General features: G+C 43.4%; 1 protein-coding gene across 6 annotated transcripts in view; it reads right to left on the bottom strand.

Moving 5' to 3' along the window:
* Positions 1–6049, bottom strand: part of LOC118512020 (NACHT domain- and WD repeat-containing protein 1) — a 52966-nt gene extending 46917 nt beyond the window's left edge. Inside the window, exons 1-2 of one of the 6 annotated variants that reach the window (XM_036055804.1) lie at positions 5918–6049; positions 4977–5097 (exon numbers count right to left, since the gene is read on the bottom strand). The gene's annotated coding sequence lies outside the window, so the exon portion shown is untranslated. Of the gene's footprint in view, positions 1–4976; positions 5106–5192; positions 5215–5904 lie in introns of those variants that run through there. The other 5 variants (XM_036055800.1, XM_036055805.1, XM_036055801.1 and 2 more) reach the window with 5 other exon arrangements.
* Between the last annotated feature and the right edge of the window lie 16452 nt (positions 6050–22501).

The raw sequence follows: 22501 nt of genomic DNA, 5'->3' as shown, positions 1-22501 counted from the left end.
ACAGACTGGATAGACAAATTTACATGATGAACTGGAGTAATGGGTGATGATAAACATGATGAGCAACCGTAAATCTTCCAATCACACACGTACTGTGGTTTATTTTAACTGAGCCAAGGGCATTTAAAAATAGACACACGGGCTTTTTATCGCGGCAAAAGTCTGCAGAAGATGAACAATCGATTGGGTTCCTTCGAACACTTAGCATTATTTCCACTGCATGTATGTGGGAATGAGTGCCTGTGAATAGGGACCACAACGCTCACGAAGAAGGTGAGTGACGCTAGGGAGTATAAATAAGCAGGACATCGAGCCAAAAAGGTAGTCGCTCCTAATTATCCATCGGGTCAAGACACAGCGTACATTCCAATAAAGAATAAATAAAACTTAGAACTATCTCTTTCTTACATGGGGGCTCGTCCGGGATGGAGTACAGTTCTTAAGTAACTATTGTGCTGCGTGCGCTAGTTGCACTGTGTGTGCGAATGAGTATTGTGCTGTGTGCGCGAGTTGTACTGTGTGTGCGAATGAGTATTGTGCTGTGTGCGCGAGTTGTACTGTGTGTGCGAAATACTATTGTGCTGTGTGCGCAAGCTGCACTGTGTGTGCAAAGAAGTGTTGCACTGTGTGTGCGAAGCGACTTGTGCGCTGTGTGTGTGTAACCGAAAAAGGATTTTATACTGTGCATCGAGTTGCGTTCTGTGTGGGGAGCCGACTGTGACAAGGATTGTGCTGTGTGCGAACAACAACATTGTGCTGTGTGCAGAAGACGGTGAAAAACCATGGAACAACTGGTTGAAGAATTCACACGTACTGGTTTGGTACGAAAGTGTGAAATGGCCGGATTGCCAACTACTGGCACAAAGGAGGATTTAGCCATGCGCTTAGTGGAAGCGCAAGCGAACGAACAGGTTGACATGCACGCTCATGATAACGACGTTACGGGTGTGAGTGGGTTTCATGATGCGGAGGGGTCGGTTTCAGGAAATGCACCGAAATCCGAACCAGCAAGTGTGGCCTACATGCAACCATATTCGTTTCGTGATGTGGAGGACTCGACCATACGGCGAAGATGTACATCGCGACATCAAAATGTGGTTTAAGGAGTTCGAAGGCGTTGCCACCATGGCAAGGTGGACGGATGAACAAAAGTTCATAATGACGCGTCGAAAAATGGTCGGCGTGGCCCGGAGTTTCCTATCAACGCTTAAGGATGTTGCGTCATATGCGGTTTTGCGTGCGGCATTAGTGAAGGAGTTCGGGCATATCATCCGCGCTAGCGATGTGCACCGGCGACTCGTTACTCGGCACAAGAAGCGCAGTGAATCGGTATTAGAGTACCTGTACGAAATGCAACGCATAGCGAGCAATGTGGAGATTGACGAGAGCAGTCTCGTGGAATATATTGCCGATGGCATAACAGCAGAGGCTCGAACCAGAGCCACTTTGTATAGGGCAAGAACGATCATGGAACTAAAGGAAGAACTATTGTTCCTCGAGCGGGCCGAAAAGAAAGACCAAGAGAGACGGGAAAAAACTTCTCGGAACGTCGTCGAGCCAAGCTGTAGAAGAAAGTGTTACAGTTGCGGTGGCTTTGGACACGAGTCTAATAAGTGCGCTAAAGCAGGACGCAGGCTTACGTGTTTTAAGTGTGGCGAGGCGGGGCATATTGCCCGTAACTGTGTGCCACGAAACGGCAGAGAAGAAAGAACATCGGGAAATGTAAATGTGGTGGAACACACAAAGGTGTTGACGAAAAAAGTGCTCCTTGGAACTAAGGAGTGTGAGGCTCTCGTGGACACTGGCAGTGAAGTGTCGTTGGTCAGGCAAGATTTTATTGGTGAGAAGACGATGAAACCATCGTGTCGAGTGATTCGTGGAATCGGAGGCGTGTACAGTAGCGTGTGTGGGGAAATCGAAACAACGATCACAATCGAAGAACAGGATTACCCCATCTCGGTTTTAGTGGTAACAGCGGACACAATTCGTCAACCAATGATTGTTGGCATGGATTTTCTGCAGAAGGTGCCGTACTGCATTTTGAACGGTGATATAAGTTTTGGCTCAAGAGTGAAAGTGATGCCGGAGAACTGGATTTTCAACATCAATGTGGAATCACAAGAAGTCGACGCACCAGTTAAATACAAAGACGATATTGCGAAAATGATTCGGGATTACGTGCCAGCAAATAGCTCTTGTAGTGACAGCGAATTGCACATTCGATTATACGACAACGTCCCAGTGCGCGCGTACCCAAGGCGTCTTGCACCATTGGAACGAACGGCGGTAAAAGCGCAAGTGGAAGAGTGGTTGTGTGATGGTGTTGTGCGTTCATCAAATAGTCCTTATGCTAGTGCGATCGTCGTTGTGCCGAAAAAAGATGGAACGCGGAGAGTGTGCGTGGACTATCGAGAAATAAACAAGAAAATCATTCGTGACTCGTTTCCTATGCCGGTAGTAGAAGATCAAATTGACCAGTTGGAAAGTGCTCGTGTTTATTCGACATTGGACTTAAAAAATTCGTACTTTCACGTGCCGATTGCTGAAGAAAGTCGTAAGTATACATCCTTTGTGACGCAAGAAGGACAGTATGAGTTTTGTCGTGCGCCGTTTGGATTGTGCCTTAGTGGTAGTGCGTTTAACAGGTTCATAAATTCGGTATTGCGTGAGTTGATTAATGATGGAATAGTGTTAACATTTGTAGACGATATAATAATTCCATCAAAGGACGAACAGCAAGGTATGGAATTGTTGAAACGTTTGTTGAAAGTGGCGGAAAAAGCAGGATTACGATTTAATTGGAAAAAGTGTTCGTTTTTGCAAAGGCGTATCGAGTATCTAGGATACACGATATATGAAGGACGTATAGAACCGTCGCCGTTAAAGGTAGAAAAAGTGAAGGGTTTTCCGTTACCGTGTACTGTGAAACAAATGCAACGATTTTATGGATTGGCTAGTTATTTCCGGAAGTTTGTGGCTAATTTTGCTGAAATAATGCGTCCGATGTCAATGTTATTACGGAAGCAGGAGAAATTTGAAGTGAACGATGAAGTGCGACAAGCGTTTATTCATATTAAAACGGTTTTGAGTCAGTACCCAGTGCTACGGATTTTCAAATCAGGACTTGAAACGGAGGTTCACACTGACGCAAGTAAGGAAGCGTTGGCTGGCATTTTAATGCAGCGTGCGGAAGACGATGGGAAGTTCCATCCCTGCTACTATTATAGCCGGCTGACGAATCAAGCAGAAAAGAATTACCATTCTTTTGATTTGGAATCGCTGGCTGTTGTCGAGTCAGTGAAAAAGTTTCGGTGTTATCTGCTGGGACAACGGTTCAAGTTAGTGACAGATTGCGTCGCCTTCACGCAATCCGTGGCAAAGAAAAATCCGAGTGCCCGAACCAGTAGATGGCTGAACGTGTTGGCTGAATTCGAGTATGAAGTGGAGCATCGATCGGCGGACAGGATGCGACACGTTGATGCCTTATCCCGAGCAAATGTGATGACGATAACATCAGCTGTATGTGCGCGAATAGCGGCTGCGCAGCGTGCTGATCCGCCGACATCTGAGATAATACGTCGAATCGAGCAGGACGGAAATTTCGACGAATTCACGATGATGGGCGGTGTTCTCTACAAGGGCAGCATGGGAGCAGAAAGATTGTACGTACCGGCCAGCATGCAAGGTGAGATCGTTAGAAGTGCGCATGAACAGGGGCATTTCGGGGTGAAAAAGACAAAAGAACGCATAAGATCTGATTACTTTATTCCTAATGTGGATGGAAAGATAGAAGAATGTATTGCATCATGCGTGAGATGCATAGTAGGGGAAAGAAAGCGAGGTAAATGTGAAGGGGTACTCCACCCAATCCCAAAAGGATGTGTTCCTCTGGATACGTTTCATGTAGATTTTTTGGGGCCCATGCCGTCGACTAGAAAAATGTATAATTACATTTTCACAATTGTCGATGCGTTCACCAAATTTGTTTGGTTATTCCCGGTGAAATCCACAACAGCAGAAGAAGCGATAAGAAGAATGCAAATAGTAGCGAATACGTTCGGGCATCCGCGAAGAATTATATGCGATAGAGGTACGGCGTTCACGTCTGGTGCATTTGAAAAGTATTGTGCGGAAAATAATATCGAATTGCATAAAATTGTAACAGGAGTTCCGCGGGGAAACGGACAAGTGGAAAGGATACATGGGATAATAATTCCAGTTCTAACGAAATTGTCAGTAGAAAAACCAGATGAGTGGTTTAAGCATGTCGATAAAGTTCAAACCACCATAAACAATAGCTGGCAAAAGGCGATTGGAATGACTCCTTTTGAGTTATTTATTGGAGTGAAAATGAAAACAAAGGACGATGTTATTCTTGCACAGATATTAAGAGAAGAAATGCAAACGGTGTTTAATGAAGGTCGGGAGGAATTGCGTCTGAATGCGCGAGACAGCATTGGTAGGATTCAGTTGGAAAATAGAAAGTATTACAATCTTCGCCGCAAGAAAGCTAAAAAATACGAAGTTGAAGATGTGGTAGCACTTCCCTTTACCCAGTTTGGGACAGGTAGAAAGGTGAAAAGAAGATTTTTGGGACCGTATATCGTTCAAAAAGTGTTGCCAAACGACCGGTATGAAGTTCGTAAATTAGATGAGGGAGAAGAGGGACCATGTCGAACGACCACGGCAGGAGACATGTTAAAGGATTGGTCTCATTCACATTGAGTAACATCAGGAAAGGCCGTGTGGGAATGAGTGCCTGTGAATAGGGACCACAACGCTCACGAAGAAGGTGAGTGACGCTAGGGAGTATAAATAAGCAGGACATCGAGCCAAAAAGGTAGTCGCTCCTAATTATCCATCGGGTCAAGACACAGCGTACATTCCAATAAAGAATAAATAAAACTTAGAACTATCTCTTTCTTACATGTATTAGTTTAAAAACATTTTTCATATTTATTTCATTTCAAACTTACCTCACTTTTTGAAAGCAGAATAATCCGTAGACTCGTTTTTTTTTCTATTCCATAACTGGTTGTAGCAACTGATACATTTGAAGTGCGAAGCACAGTTATAATACCAAAGTTACACTTTTACCTAGTGAACTAAAATATTTCAAATCAATACATTATACCACATGCAGCACAGCTACCAATGATACTTTAACTTTTCTTTTCTCGTAAAATATTTACCAAACAAATAAAATCGTTATGCACTTATTCACTTCCATCGTATAAAATTACTAACAAAAACAAGCTGTCGAAAATTAATCTTCTTTAGCTAGCGAGCACTTGACCATCTAAACCTAAAGCACAAAACTTAACTGAAATTAATATTAGTACGTCAATGTTTTGAAATGAATAATTGAACCTTATTCTTGTTATAGACACGCATTTAAGACACAGTGATACTATATATTCATTTTTTTCAACAAATTTTTGCTTCTACAGAATTTGAAAATTTTCCTTAACATTTATCACACACGAGATGGTTGACGGAAACGGTAATGCAGCACACACAATCCACCGTTTGCTTCCCAGAAAGAAGAGTAACCGAGCAGCAGTAGTTACTGAACTTTTTTGCGCGATTTTTTTCCTTTTTTTTCTCTCGATGAGATCAGCCTTTCTGCACACAGAATCACGGATGTAAGGGTAACTTACACAAAACTCATTGCACACACTTTCCGTTTTTTTTATTGTGTGCAAAGGATGCAGGACAAACAGGATAACTGCTAATCACGAATAGTACGTCGTGGAGAGATTCGCTCGGCAACACAAAACAAAAAAAGAAACAATCTTTCAACTGCACTCTTTAAATGAGTTTTGTTCGTTTTAAGTAGAATTTCGTCACTTGGTTTTTTTGTTTCCTTTCTTCCACTGAAACACAGGTAAAAAAATTACAAACCACCTGCACTGACCACTGTAGCACCTGCAGGCCTCAGATGTTGATGCCTTTGGGAGAGCAATAGCGACCATCAATCCGTACACCGAACCGCACCGATCGAAAGCTTATCTCGAACTGACCTGCTCTCGCGAAAAACCCGATACCAACCTGTTACAGCAAGCTTAGCAGCATCTGCACAGTTCCCTTAGCAGCACTTATGCGCTGGTGTGAGGGAAACGGCAATACAAGGCAGAGAGAGAGAGATAGAGAGCGAGTGAGTGAGCACGCACGCGGACGGTTCTGCTAGATGGGTGAAACGAACTTTGACCAGAATAGCGAGAGTCTGTTGGACGAAGAGAACGTGCTACAAAACTGAGCTGAGCAGCCCAACTGAGAAACCCTGGAGCCTTACGCATGATGATCTGCTGAGTTGGAGCATATGCTCTCGCCCGAAGGTGCGAACATGCTCGCGACCAAACTCCGCGACCCAAATGTGTGCTCCCAGTCTCTTCCCAGGCGGGCAGTACTGGCAGTTGGCCACATTTTAGGGGAAAGCTTCCTACAAGGTGCATTTCGCCAGGTTTTGCACGGCTTTTGCGGTTATCTCGTGGTCGCCGCCACGTAAACTCGGGCAAAATGTCTGCATTTATTATTACAAGGAAACAGTGCTATTGTATTGTGCTTCATGTTGGTTCAAATTGAACTTCTGTTAAAGACTTCTGAAGGGATTTTGAACTGCACAAAGCTATTGCATCTATCCGTTGAAACTATTTAATCTAATATTGGTTCCGGCTCTCGCACGTCTGCAAACATCGCCTTGTTTAATTCAAATGTCCAATATTTAAAAACCTATAAACAATTAGCCACAGCCAACCAGACGGCGTTTGTGTGTGCATGTACCATGCAGCAGGCAAGCAATACAATTTCCCCACGGGTTTATCGCAATGTTTACCTTCAACCGCCACCTTATCCATTTCTCCAGCACTCGACGTTACGTAATCAGAGTTGACTCAAACACACACACACACACACGCCGCTTCTTACCCCGACAACTTTCAAGTTGCTGCACCCATGTGGAAGCAACCCAACTCTGCCCAGCTCGATAGTGAGACATAAACAGATGCATCCTGGACCTGAACGGTACACCTCACACACTTCGCTGCTCGGTTGCAGCAGAGTACCGCAACACGGCAAGTATGTTTACATTTCCATCTGTTGCCACCACCATCAACACCACCTCTCCACTCCACCATTGCCACCGTTTGCACTGCCGTTTATTACTGTTTAGTAGTTCTCTACACAAAGTTCTCGTTGAGCCTGGTACACTTTTCCTTTATTATATGCTATCGTCGACTCGCAAATTGCTACGAGTCGCGTACACTCAATGCTTTTGACGTACACTCGTTCCAGATACTTAAGCAGCGCAATGTCATCTTCTTAGTGGTGGCAAGTTTGCATCTAATTAACCACATATCCCTACCACACTTTGTAGCGTTGGGCCACCCTTGGCAAACGGTGGCACAGATACATCCACCTAACAAATAGTCCATATTAAAAGTATTTAAAATCTGTTAAACTGTACTTAACCACAACCAATCCAAAGAAATTCCTCTATAGTGATTATTTTCACACACATCGCGCATTATTATATTTGTGGCTACCACCAATCTGGACGGTGTTGATTTCCGCAGCTTTGTCCGCCCAAAAACCGCACCACAACAGTACAACGCAAATGTTGCAAATATTTACAAGTTCGGTGCTGTAACTGCAAAACCCAACCGGGTTTCTGGTGTGCCGGAGATGGAACACATCACGGAATGGAATGGAGGTGCTGCTGTGCTTGTGTGATTTTAATGACTTTCCTGGCAGTTTCCAGCACGCTTGTGTCTTGCGGACCCGTGCAGCACTGACATGCACTCGAGTGCGGGTTTCAACTGTTGTACGTACGAGGTGCGAGATCCAATATTTGTACGTTCGTTGTTTATGCAAACAGCAACAAAAACGGAAAAGCTTGTTTTGTTGCGGCAGAAATGGACCGATGAAGGAGCATTGCACGTGGTCAAGATTTTGAGGTAAAACAAAGTTTGGATTTGTGTTTATTAAGTTAAGGAATATTTTTCGTTATAGTTGAAAGCAATATCCATGACTTATCGCAAAACCACTTAGAATAGCTCACTAACTCCTTAAGTGATATTGACTATTTATGTGAGATGGATCTGCTGCTTGCATATTTAGTTCTTTCTAGAGAGGTATTTGTTCATTCCGGGATGGGAGTGTAATATTGAGTCCTTCACTTATTGCTGCCTGCTTATTGAAATATTTGTAGCAGGAGACTGCTAAGTATAGAAACTCGTGGCTAAGGAAAGCCGGTTCAAATATGATTAACGCCTGGGCCTTCCATGCATCTTTCGATCTTATCCGTTAAAAATGTATTTAGCATCTGCATCCATATTTATCTTTTCTCAGGCAATAGACCACATCTTCTGTCAAACCACTTTTGGAACCATACTCCCTTTAAAACAGACAAAATACCAGTTATGACATCAAATTCCCCGTCTATACATCCATTTTCCAGAAGAAGCTATTGTCCTTCTAATAAAAAGACCGACACTTCATATAGGGAGTCACATTATAACATACTAAGCAGATGTTTGGAGTCCTGAACATGCAAGTGGCTCCAAAAGGTATCTTCTCGTAGGCTGGACGTGAGGTCCTGAGAGCTGAGAGCGAACTCCGTAAAAAGGAACTCCAACTCTAATTCTGCTCAGGGTCTTTAAAAAACTTTATCCACCACTGTACAAACTAATGATCGAGTCAACCCGAACTTGCCGTTTCGGAGCCATCCGTAAGCGACCTAGAATTGTTCGGGTCATTTTCCTAATTCCGACGAGTTTGGGCTGACCCGTGAGTGCAACGAGTCCAGGTCGACCCGTAGGTGCAGCAGAGCAATCGCGAATTCCACCCTTAGACGCTATACACGGAGAATATTCCAAGAATCTTCACGTCCAACACCTCGAAGACCTTACTTACTGTAGCGTTCCAAGTCACATTGAAATCCAGCGAAATAAAACAACAGACTCGGACTGTTGTTGACTCGGAAAATCCTCCACTGCCCAACGCACAGACATTGACTCTGGTCGAGACCAAAGAGTTCTATCACGCCTTCGGATAAGCCACACAAACCTCATACACACATTAATACCTAATGTAGAAAAATCCACTTTCCCGCTCTGCAGTTTCTGTGGTCTAAAACTAGAAGTTTCACATCACAATCTAGCATCTCCTAATCGGTTGTTTGGGATACACGCCACAACATCCAGTCCAACAACACACAATCACGGCAAAACTACAAGACACAATAACGGTACGGATGAGAGCCGATACCCGGTATTAGCATGTGAAGACCCCCTGGATGCCTGATGGTAATTAGAATTGGGATTGAGGAATGGCAAAAAACATATCAATATATTGAGATGTTCTTCGATGACATATTTTGCCACTTTACTGGAAACTAGCTGGTAACTTGTGAGTACGGAGAAGCTGTTCTAATGCACATCATGCCTAGAAAATTGCAGTGTCTTTGTTTTTGTTGGTAGAAGAGGTATTTATGTATAGCTTGAACTCAGCAAGCTCAGACTTCCCTTAACTATTTATGTCTGCAACTATATTTTGCTTGAGTTGGTCCTCCTTGGCAGTTAAGCGCCAACACACAGAACTTTAGTTCCAGCTTAAGCGTTTTGCAACTGGTTGGTAATGAATAAACACACACACACACTCACACTCAACAGTCTGTCTAAATTTAGATACAACGAAGATGCTAGATTTAATTGATTGAATATGATACAATTTCCTTTCCAATTTCCGGTTCGTCTAGCATGGAACGGATGAAACGTGACGTGTCTCGCATGAATATTCCCAGCCAATGCTAATGCTTCACCTTTCGTCTAGGCCAACTTTGAGCTTCCGAGCGGGAAGCTTCCACCACGCCCGGCGGAACCAGCCCTGGTGGCGGGTGTGGTGGTGGACCACGCATTAGTACCATGCTGCTGTTTACCACACGGGGCCCTCCCGTTCCACAGCTGACAGTAAATCGATGCGAGAAAGCTGAACAGGCATATAAATTATGAACAGCATTGGTTTGGCCGTCTCGTCCCCGGCAAACTCCAGGCAAATCTGCCAGAAGGCGGTTCCGTAGCCACCGTGGCACACTTAATCGACGCCCCAACGATTTGCGATAAAACACCCTGTTTATGAAATGGGAAAAACCGAGAATTAAATGAAGCGCGCGATTAATCTCTACCGCTGCGTGAACTTTCGAACGGAGCCTTCATCACTGGAGGAACTCATAGGAAGAACGCTGTTCGCGTCATACATAAAACCGATGGCAGATTTAGCTGCGCCTTTCCTTTCATTCTTTCTTTATTTCATCTCTTTTCTTCCCTTTGTATTAAATTTCTGTAGCATTCTGCGACGTTACCACGAGATTATTTGTTGTTAGTAATAAAAAAATGGGAAATCCTGTATTCCAGCAAAATGGCACCATCAATATCAGTTAGCACTATCGGATTGGACTATTGGATGAAATCGATAGTGTTTTAATGTAATTTTGTCGCTACGGTAGCAATTTCAACTTCGTTTTCCACCACACTTGAGCCGTACTTACCGTCAAAGTTCGGGCCAGGCAAGAAGTTTCTTCACTGTTTGCAAGAAGCAATGCTTCAATCGCTCAAAGCAATTGGACAGTTGATTGGTTTGACGGAAATTGAATCAAATTGACTCTTCGCACTGGTATGTGCCGCAAAAGTCTAAAAATTGCTCCGATAACACGATATTAGAGAAGTTTCGAATATCTTTTCCCGGCCAGATTGAAGATTATTAAAAAAAGAAGCGGACGAGCTAGCGAGAGAGAGAGAGAGAGAATGAGAAAAATAGGAGGAAAAGTTTATCACACACATTTTACCTTTCATAGCTTTATCGTGGTGCCGGGAGTAGCACCAAAAATCAACCTAACCATCAGTATAAGGCCCGGGGAAATTCCGCGTAACGAGATGTTTGCGAACCACAACGGAAAATGGAAGCGAAAGAGACACAATTATTCCCCAACCAAACATGATCAAATCGCACCGAGACATCTCCAACGCATACAGCACACACACACACACATACAGGCGCACCAATTCACTCACATACTTGAGCAAGTTTGGCCAAAATAACTCGAACTCGATCATTGGCAGCACCGGAAACCGAAGTGAAATGGAAATACTTTTTTGCAAACTCGCATCCATTTTCATCTTCATCATCGTCGTCGTCGTCCTGCTTTATAGGAAGGTAACTTTGTCAAACTTTTTTGTTTTACTCCCCCGGCCAGAGTGGTTTGACGTTTGGAAAGCCGGGACGAAACAAAAGTTTTTGATAATCAAAGAAAAAAAAACAAATCCTCATCCCCAATTTTTGGTCGGTCGGCAGTTGGAAAATAAAACGCAAATGCAGCCGAAAAACATGCTCGAACCTTAATGGAATAACATTTTTCATGCTTGCTAAGCTGCAGTGTAAATTTTAGAAAAACTCCACTCAATCAATTTTGTGCTCTATATCTCGACGCTGGCTCGAGTGATAAGGAATGTGAACAAATGTTGAAACAATGTTGTAACATTCAAAATTAAATTCTAATAAGGAGCATAAATTGCATCATTATTGCTAGTTTCTGTAGTCTAATTTAGCATATTCGTTAACAAGGATGATTGAAGAACTTTCATTCAGACCTATGTTTTAGTTACAAGCAGAATCTACCACCGTCACCAGTTATTCATGATTCCTGTTTATCTGAAGAATATACCAACGCCATTATGCGAGCTCAATTTGAGTTGAACAGTTGGGTAAGTCTAACTAGCCAGAAATGGCAGGTATGGCCTAAAAATTAGGGGTCGTTAGGCCAAGAAGAGAGAGACAGAAAGACCGCCTCCTGCGCACATAAGGAAAACTTAAAACAATTTTACGAACTTGGGTGTTGGCTAAAATTTTCATGACCGCATCACCCCACTAGTATTACGGTATTGCGTGATCGGCTACCTATTTATTATCCAGAGCGTTCTGGCAGACCCATCAACGCCATCACCCTATCCTGGTTTGGGCATATCACGCCTCCTCTGTCAGCTCACCTCCATATCTTCTGCTTCTTGGCCTGCACAAGGCAGAGCACCTCTAGAAGATATGGCCTGATCGCCAATCTTCATCCGATCTCCAACAGGTCCAATATCCAAACGGGTCGCTAATAAACACCTTCCTGCTGGGACACCTTCATCATTACATGGCTTTAACTTTGACCACCGGCAGAATATCTCTATGTAAGCATCCTCAATTGTCCTTAATAAATGGGTTTCGTCAGTTTGGATAGAATCTATGTCTCAGAGCATTATGTTGGTACTGGAACTACACACAGTACCAGCTTCGTCCGTCGCGACAGGACAGGTTGAGTGGAGAAGTTTCCTTAGACTAAAGCCCTAAGCTTCAGACGTCTTTGAAGGTGTGATCACAGACTTAAACATCATCTCCACGTAGATCAGTATTTGTTATCAAGACTGCTGATTGTATAATACCATCATCTGTTTGGTTGTTCACCCGAAAACATCTATCATTTGTTTTCGATCCCACTTGAGCCCACCTGCAACGTGCAAGGCTTTTTGTTTTCCATATACCACCACTTGAAATATGATATTGAGGTTTGTTTTAAGTTTTCCCTAGCTATACTATCATTTGTTTGAAAGTCGTTGAAGAGAACTGGTAGAACTGCAGCTGCTGCTCTCCTAGAATAATCACATAGTGAAGATCTGATCTTTGGTGGACTAACTGAACGCCAAGCGAGCAACACAAGTTTGAGTAAACCAGCGCAAATATTTCAAGTCGCTTCCAGATCACGATCGGTGAAAATCCTACATTCCGTGCTGGAGCTTCTTTCTCTTCTTCGAAAAGGACAAGCCGATCTTAACATTTCTTTGGATAACATTTTGTTCATGGTATTAAACATCATGATAGTATTAGAATGGCTGCACTCAGCAGGACAATTTCTTCCAAAGTAGGTCAAATTAATTAGAAAAAGAAACATTAATAGATTTTCTATATTTCTTTGTTATCCTGTATCTTGTGTTCCTATTATTTAATTAAGCAATACTTATGTCGATGTATTTGTTTGAAAACTAATGTTACGTACATTGTAGCACAATGGAATTGCAAACGCATCCATCAATATGCCTTACCAAGCATTTTCCCAACGATCTCCACTCAAGACGCCATAGTTCAGCGTACTTCATTCACATTTTGGCCTGTAACCTACGCTGTCATCATGTAAATACAGCCCTCCTTACACCAGCTTTGCATCATAATGCTCGTTAGATTTTTTCACTCAAGTATGCGTGTTCGTACACCATGACTAAAATAATGCTTGATGAGCGCCGTCCGAAAGGAAAGCCCCCAGCCAGCTTAGAAGAAAAACTTACCAGGCGGAAAAATCGCGTCCTTTTTTCCGGCTCCAAAACATCCCAAGATGTAGTGAGCTGAGTGGAGGAATGGCGAGAAAAAGAGAGAGGTGCTTGATCCAATCATGCCTTACCACCATGCCGACCCACTGACTACGAGCGCTTGCCACGGTACACTCTCAAGCCAAGGACGCGAAGCTTCAAGTACCGCAAAAACTGATCCGCATGATGAGCCACAGAGTCGTTGGTACAGCTAACGTCATAAAAGGCCGCCTAGCCACGGTCCGGACCGTGCTCTAACCCTCGCAGGCCTCACCTGCCTCACTCCGGTCTGGCCCAATGGGAAGCGATGGGCAGAATAGATACTAAATTATTCATATTGAACCGTTACGAAGGAAATCCATTAAGCTGAACTAAAACTCCACTGTTCCGTAACGGGATCCTTCACCCGATACCGGTCGCATCGGTACGGATAAAGGAGCGGAAAGCGTGCCCCAAAATTGAACGGCAGCTGGACGTGGGAATCGATACAGGCAGCATCCCGTCTGCTGCCGAAAAGCTTTCCATTTTCGCAAAGGTGGTTTGCCCCATTCACCACGCTTTCTCCCAACGAGTCTATCGATGCCGTACCGAGAACGACCAGAATGGACAACGTTTTGACGCCTCTAGCGCAAATCAATTTCCATGCTATCGTTCAACGTATGCAGTGATCCCATATGGAAAACAATTATTCTCGAAACTAATCACTGAACTTTAGCCACACGAATGTGTCCGGCGTATGGTACGCCGGCAGTATGAACATAAAACTATCATTAACCTACCTATCTATCAGGTCGTCCGTACATGTCAATATACTACGGGCGATTGGAATAAGAAGTGATTTAGCTAGATGATTTATTCAAAAACTCTGTACAACAGAAAAATGATTTAAAAAAATCTCACAAAGACTTCATGCCCCCAACACATGACTATGGCTACAAATGGATGAAATATGTACAATCTTTGTTGTCAAACTTTTCCTACACATCGCCGGCCGTAAAAAAACTTTCTCGTGAAATAAACGGAATGAGAAAAAATACGCTCATGGAAACGAGATACCACTCTAGGCGATGAGCATCATTGTTTACGGGTGGTACTTCTATTAATTTACGAGTCTTCCCAGTTCGCCCTACGATGCAGTGAACAGCTCACCCTAGCACTTTTTGCCAAGTGGTTCTTCCTAGTGGCTTGCAAAACAACTGCCGAAAGTGAGCATGCCTGGATGAATGGTACCAGGAAAACTCTTCGGGGTGTGTGCACATAGGTTCATTGGTTGTTAAATTAAAAACGAAATGGCCAAAATGGGTCCGTTTTGCATTATGGTATGTTCTACATTTGTATCAGCATACGATGTAGCAAGAGTACCTTCAGCAAAACATCCTAAAATAATTATTAAATTGCTGAACAATGAACGTTGAAAATGGGTCAGGGGCGGAGAGAAATGAAAACTTCAAACAAATGCATCAAAATCTGAGACATTTTTGTTTTTGCCAGGCTATAAAAAACCCTTTAAAATAACCAAATTAAATAGAATAGCACGTTTTTGAACAAAAGATGAAACATGGGATACAACACTATACAGTGACAGTCTTCTTCTTGCTTGGCACTACAACAACCTCGAGAGGTCTCTGTGACTTAATTTTACCCGCAGTAAAGTAGTGAGCCCTACGTACGGACAGGCGGTCTTGATGAGATTTGAGCCCCGATCCTGCCGTGTGGAGACCGGCGCCTTTTTCACCTCGGCCACCGGACCGCCCCATACAATTACAGTACATAACAGAAAATCTAAAATCTTCTCCAAAATTGAGATTTTTTAGTTAGTAAGACAAAATCATCAACTCTTATGGTAATGGCGAGGAAAAATATTATTTCAAATTTAACATACGCTACACATGTGACATATTAAGGCAAGCTTAGTAGATGGCATATCAATCGAAGTTCGTTTTAACGCCACAGCAAATATTTTGTTTATTGGGTTTCGTTGATTAAAACTTGTTGATGTGTTTTTTTTTTCCTAATAGAAAGTACTACCCATTCAACGTTTTAATATTGCTTTCCGGGCCTTATCCACCAAGCAAAGCGTAATGAATACGTGTGAATGAAAATACTTAATAACACCCTTGAATTGCCATAACATTAACTAATAGGAAAATGTCCATACCTTTCTGGTCATCCTGTTCATAGTACAACAGAACCTAAGTCATGGCTGTCTGAAAAACATTAGACCTAATTTGTTCAGGGCCCCACTAATCATAAGTGATAAGTTGCTACCCCGTCGTCAGTTCAAAGGATTGGCCAATTCAATTATATTGGTCCTTACTACATGTGAGACCAATTATACAGACATACTATTATTTTTGAATACAAAGTTGGCTATCAGACACCAGAACACGCCTGTTGTATTCGAAACATGAAATTTCTGCACGATAGAAGTCCCCAAATAGAATAAGTAATCTTCAGAGTAAACTAAAAGTAAGGTCAAATTCGACGAATAACAAGTTTGATCTAATTTCTGCTCCCTGGTTCGATCTGTCCTCGAGTATGCTAGTATAATCTGGGGTCCTTCTACGGAAGGTAGAGAAGTCCAGAAGTGAAATGTCTCAGTGACTTTTTTCTCGACAACTCCATTAATACTCCCAATATACTAAACTCTTTGGAATTTTCGGCACCACCGAGAACCCTCAGATCACGACAGTTTGTACCTGTGAGGCGTTATCGGACTAATTTTGGACAGAACGATCCCATTAATGTTATGTTCGTGGCGTTAAATGATGTCTCCCAACTATCCGATGTGTCAACGTCCACGTTTTGTGAGCGTCTGCATATATCGACTGAGTATGTAGAAATAATTTATGATAAATCCATTAAACAAACTTATTTAAAGTTGCTGAGATCAGTAAAAAGTCTCGATTCGATCTATTCGCAATGCCGTCATTGGTTCATTGGTCTGAATGACTTTCACATGGATAGCTTCGTCTCGGACATGGCAATGTCCAATCCGGCAGCAATGTCTATCTTGTCCAGACTATTCTTCCCTGTTTAGAAATATGCTCCGATACATTGATCAAATATTATTAACGATGAACTTAACGGGCGATAAAGGCTCAATTTCTCCTGTATTTTTCCTCCTCGCAAACCAGTTTGGTGGATGAAACACGGTCTGTATTAGAGGAGTCTTTCTCGAGAGGTGAGAAGATGTTGTAAAACAAGAAGGATTTGTAAACCGAAACATTGGTCATCAGGCAATGCCACAATATTTGGATCTGTTTCGCTTGTGGGTAAGACTCACAGTACGAACGAACCTTCAACTACGCTGTACATAAAAGACATGATATGAAAGACGCTGGTTGAATAGTTTCGACACACGGTTATCGAATAAAACGTCTTTAAACTCCAACTCTTTCGCAATTCTCCTCACTTGACCTTTCAAACTACTACTCCCTGTTTGCATTGCTTCGTATCATATTCATGGAAAGCTATGGTGCATTACCCACTCGTACCCCCAGCTTGCACCTACCAGGAACAAATTTCTCACGACTAACATATGTTATGAGATATTGTGTGTCCTCCCTATATTATATTCGCAGTATAAAAAGTGCCCTGTAACGCGAGTGTAACGGCAAGAAATGTTTGCTAACACGGCACGGCCATCGGAAGCACCGGCATCGTTTATCGTTAAGGCCTTCTTTTGTCCAAATTTCCGGCCAACAGACAGCTAGTGAACATTCCTACCTTTTACCCAAGTACACATTCGCACACACAAATACGCCCCATTTACCCCAGCTTTAATGAAGTCCCGTCGAGCTTGGTCGAGTCAGCGGACACCATAACTTACAGGTAAACATAGTCGCACCCTTACGCCACACGCGCAGATGTATCGCTGGAACGTGTTGCGCCGTGAACAAACATTCCCTGTTCACGCCTCTCGTCCATGACAACGCTGACAGCTCGTCAGAAGAGGGACGTAGCAGCAGCAGTATTGGTGGTAGTAGTAGTAGTAGGAAAAGTTTTAGTATCTCCTGGATGATGCTTAAGCACTCCCGAGGGATCAACAAAATTTTGAGCCATTTCTCTACGCTACGGTGCTTCGGTTCGCTCAGCAAACCGAGCGCAGCATAGACTGTTGAGTGCGAGCGAGCAAAGTTGACCTCCGTGGAGCGTGGTGTGTGGTCACGCCGGACGGCTTTTGTTCGTGTGCAGGCAAATGTGTGAAACAAAGTCATTATGAAAATTTACTGTGCATGGAGGGATGCTTCGGGCAAGATGGTACTATTACCAACATTGCCAGTTGCCGTTGCTCCTGCATAACGCATTTAAATGTAATGCGAAAGCTTTCTCCGTAATGACGCATCATGGTAAACGTCCTATTAGTCAAATCAACAGGACCCTACCAGACAGCGGACCGAGGACTCATAAATCGCTTTTGTACATGTCATTTGGTTTAATATTACTAATATTATCGAGTTGAAGAGATCGCCGTCCAATGTCCATAATCATTTCTAGCTGTTCTGATGGCTTACACACTTCTCCGATTTAAACACTTAACACCAATCAAGTTTAGCATCAAACTTCACGACACTCAGCTCTCATCGCTCATGTTAATGGCCTTCCCGTTCGTCGTACACCATTATTTGCGCATCACAAAGTTCAGCAGCAGCAGCAGCTCACAAGTCTCACAAGGTCTACGGTTAACTAACTGCATACTCACGAGCTTACGAGTTGTTAAAAACCTCTTCTCGGCGCAACTTTCCCACCACCGAACTCACCGAAAAACCTGCCGCCCAAAGTGAGCAACGCGACCCGAAACTTTCCCGGGCGGAAGTTGGCAAATTAATCACGTAATCAAAACACACACGCACCGACTAACCCACACCACGCAAGCAGCAACACCGGTATCGGGCGCGGATCGAAAACACATCCTAACAACATGCCCGATACCCATACATGAGGGCCGAGGGTTTTTTGGGAACCTCCACCACCGCCACAATTCCCGGGTGGATGTTTGATGAGATTACCTCAAATTTTAATGCAAAAGAAGCAACAACACAGGGCCAAAAGTTTTATCGTACAAGGACGCAACAGTCGGGCGGCAAAAAGCGTCGTCTATTTTGCGCCTTCGCCAGAGCGCACCACCTGCGTCACGTGCGCTGTTCGAATTCAGCTAAGGGCCTAGGACGAGCCCGTTCTCATTACACACACACACACTCACAGAGGACGGTGTTGAGCGACGGTGCTCGGCCTATTTGCGACGTTTGTGTCGCTTTTGGAAATGAATTAAATTATACAATTACGAATTACCGCATCCGGTGTGTCCCAGTTTCGTTCTGTTCTGACATACCACGGACCGACGTCTCGGACGTTTCGCACGACACGACCAACCGGAAAAGCGTACCCGGGGAAAGTTGGCCCCGGTAACTATGTGCATGCAAATGTGACTCCCAGACCCCATGTAACCGAACGCTATTTACGCGGTGTTGGTGTGCGATCTATGTATGATGGTGATGTAGCGAGTGTTGGCTCAGTGTTTAAGTTATTTGCTTAAACCTAGCTTTAAACGCTACCGACCGGATAATAAATAAACCTTTCTCCGTTCTACTGTGCAAGAATTTCTCGAAAGCTTTAACGTAACGAAACACACTCCGTGGAACGAACCAGTAAACTCGCCCAAAAAAAAACGCTCCTCTGCAAGCCAACACTTACAATATTTAGGGAACGAGCGAATGAGTTCAAACCGAACCCTGACGGCAGCCAGCGGGCAACAGCAATGGCCGGAAACATCTTGTTACAGTATAATATGGCTTGTACTTTTGCAAAATTTTACATGGAATCCCATCACTCTTTCCGAGCCAGTTGACGTGAATAGAGAAATGGTCTGAATTTGGCTCACCAACCGCCACCGCCACACTGCTTTTCCGTCATCCCTCGGGTGAAGCGTGTTTCGTCCTACCCGGAAACTCTGCACCCCTGGAACCTCCTCACCATTAGCACAACAACACCAGTAGTTTCCTCATTTCACACCCGCACGTACATATCTATTATTGATTCCGTGGCAAGCTTACCTTGGTGTCTATGTTGATGTTGACACCTGGTCCTGGTCTGGCGCTCTGGTCGCGGAGGTGCACTGTGGCAGGTCGGTCGATGTCTCGTTCGGCACACAAGCACAAGCTCGTGAATGTTTCAAACGCTGTCCCGTGCTCCCGAAAATGCGACATTCGTTCGTTCGAATTTCCACCGAATTTCACCGCTCTGCCAAAACGTCTTTGGTTGCTGCCTGCGACTCACAGATGAACACAATGGGCGACACCAATTTCAGCCAACGTGTATCACATCGCGTAATGGTAATGCTTTACACCGAAAGTTTTGTTGTACCAAAGCTTCTTCTTTTGCTTCAGAAATTAGGACATTGTTTTATGCAATGAAAATCCTCGTTAACTCCCTTTCATCAGTTAACTTTTCCACTCAAAATACTGATTACTAGACTCAAAACATTGAGGGCGCCCAGGTTCCAACAACGCACGTGCTCGCTTCCACACACCCGAATGACCCTTTTCCGTCGATAAGTGTAAATATTCTAACGCATTACCTATCTCATAAATTTACTCCCATCAAGCTGCCGCTGCTGCTGTCATGATGGATGCTGTCACTGGCATCGGTACCAACCGTCAACCTGCTGTCCATCCCGCTTCCTTGCCTGAGTGCATTCCATCCTTACCCATCATTCCCCGGGCAACGGATCTTTCCCCGGGTTTTTTTCATCGACTATTCATTCTTCTGACTTTACCACCATTAAACACGAATTGATGTACACCGTCGAGGTATATGAAGGGGGTACAAGAAACAGTGGAGAGGGTTGGGTAGGTGTGGGAAGGAAAGACGGGGGCAAAAATGTGTACACTTCAGAAATGGCACAAGGAAAACCCTATCAACGACCCGAAAATGTCGCCCCAAACACACACACACAGCCACACACAACAAAGAAACGACATGAGTTGTGGGGCTGGGTCCTTTTTTTGTCGCACGCTCTCTTCAAAAACGGGTTAAAACTGGTGAAAATCTCATAAGTGGAAGCACTGGAAATTGATGTGACACAAGAATATTGCTTCCGTGGTTTCTACCTGTCGTTTGGTTTTTTTTTTCTTTTTAAGTTCAAGAATCGATTTTCTTCATGCTACTTTTCACTGTTCGTTAGCTCTGTTATCACGGTACATGTCTCTTCATTGAGCGCAACTAGACATATTTTCACATTAGTTTTCGGCATGTTATAATTATTTACTTAAATAAAAATAACATCCAATCGAAGTTTATAATAGTCAACCATATTGATTTTAGCCATAGTCTATGACTATTGTGTGTAAATAATCCCACTGTTTATCACACAAATCCCACATTGGCTAATGGAGAAACAGTGTATAGGAAGGAAAAACAAATACTCTGCCGGTTACTGGTTCGATACGTCCTGCCGACTCAATTTAGGTAATGCACTTGGGCGGAAAATTAGGTAACCAACCTGCCTGCCCTGCCCGTACAAACACACTGCAACTGGGGTGTTCTAGATGGTCCAATGCAAATTTCAACATCATTGCACTGCAAAAATAAACCTCCGACGCTATGTAAGCACCGTGGTCACCATCGCCATCCGGTAATCCGGACAGCAGCAAATCCGAAAGCAAACTCATATTAGAGCACGACAATTTCATATTACAGAAAAAAAACAATCCCATCCCTACAGACGCAGTTACAAAACCTGTCTGCCCACCGACATGAAACCGTAATGGCTGGAGATTTAAAATTAAATTTTGCTCTACAGAACAAATGCATTTAGTAGTGAAGTGTGTTTCCGAACTGACACATAATATAAGCAAAACTGTGCGTGTTTAAAACCATATACAAACGCATGTTGAAATATTAAAACGGAGCATGTTCTGAGCTCCTTTTTTATCATTGAATTTCATCCATTTTGCACAACACAACACAACATAAGCAAGGTGTAAACATTACCCAGAAGATTGTGACGTTAAATATTCATTCGACCAGCACTCACAACGCACCTGTGCATGACTGACGCCGGCTAATAAATGTGGCAGGCTGCCTGTTCACATTCAAACAAGTCCGAATCATTACTCACAGATAAATTTGATTTGCTTTCCAATTGCACTCGGCATGAAAAGTGTGTCATTAAGCTCATTAAACTGTACAAACGCTCAACACTATCATACTGAGTGCTGAGGGCCATGGACCAAACGAAAAAAGGACAACAGACAAAGGGCGATAGGACGATTTTTTTATGCTGCCACAATTTAAGCGACAGAGTTCGTGAACTGTGACTGGAAACGTCTTTAAAAACTTGTGAGGCATTTGCATGACGAGCTTTAAGTGGAGCCTCTTTAAGTGGGGTTTAAAAGCTAAAAACAACGTGTCGAACCTTACATACCTTAATATGCGATAAGATGACTAAATACTCGCACGTAACTTGCGACGCGTCTTCATTTCCTTCTACTCAGCAGGCCCAAACGAGTGAAATCATTATTTTCATTGCTTTTTTGCCCACATTGCGTGATGTGCCTTAGGCAGTCTTAAGTTTCCCACAGCTTGGATAACCGGTGACATATATACTGCTTTCCGCGTTAAAGACTTGTCGAAATAAAAGGTAGAAAAGTCTTTGAATAACATCTTCTTGCACATGTCGACACAAATCTTGATGTTACGTGCTAGGGGAGGTTTTAGAGATCTGTGGCAGAAGCTTGGTAGTCAGGTTTTTACGCGAGTACCATTCGTTCTTCAATGTTATCTTTACAGCGACGCTTTCAGCCAGTTTGTTATGATTTGCTCAAACGAAGCATAATTTTCAATTATTCTGTTACTTCAACAAAAGAGTTGATTTTAACCCAGGTCTTACAAGAGCTGAGCTGCTAACCAGCATCCATGTATGGTTTCAACTGCTGGTGCTATACAACCTCGAGAGAACTTGGCCAGCCGTTTTTGGCTTCCTTAACTGGATAGTCAATCCAGCACACATGGGAATGGTCCGGATATGTAAAGATACATAATCTAATCGTGATCTCTGAATGTGTTTCATCGTGAATAATACAGAAATAGTGAGGCTCTGC

Source organism: Anopheles stephensi, chromosome 3 (genome assembly GCF_013141755.1).
Source record: "Anopheles stephensi strain Indian chromosome 3, UCI_ANSTEP_V1.0, whole genome shotgun sequence".
Classification (NCBI taxonomy): Eukaryota; Metazoa; Arthropoda; class Insecta; order Diptera; family Culicidae; genus Anopheles; species Anopheles stephensi.
The sequence above is the reverse complement of the archived record's forward strand: the minus strand, read 5'-3'. Positions and strand labels throughout refer to the sequence as shown.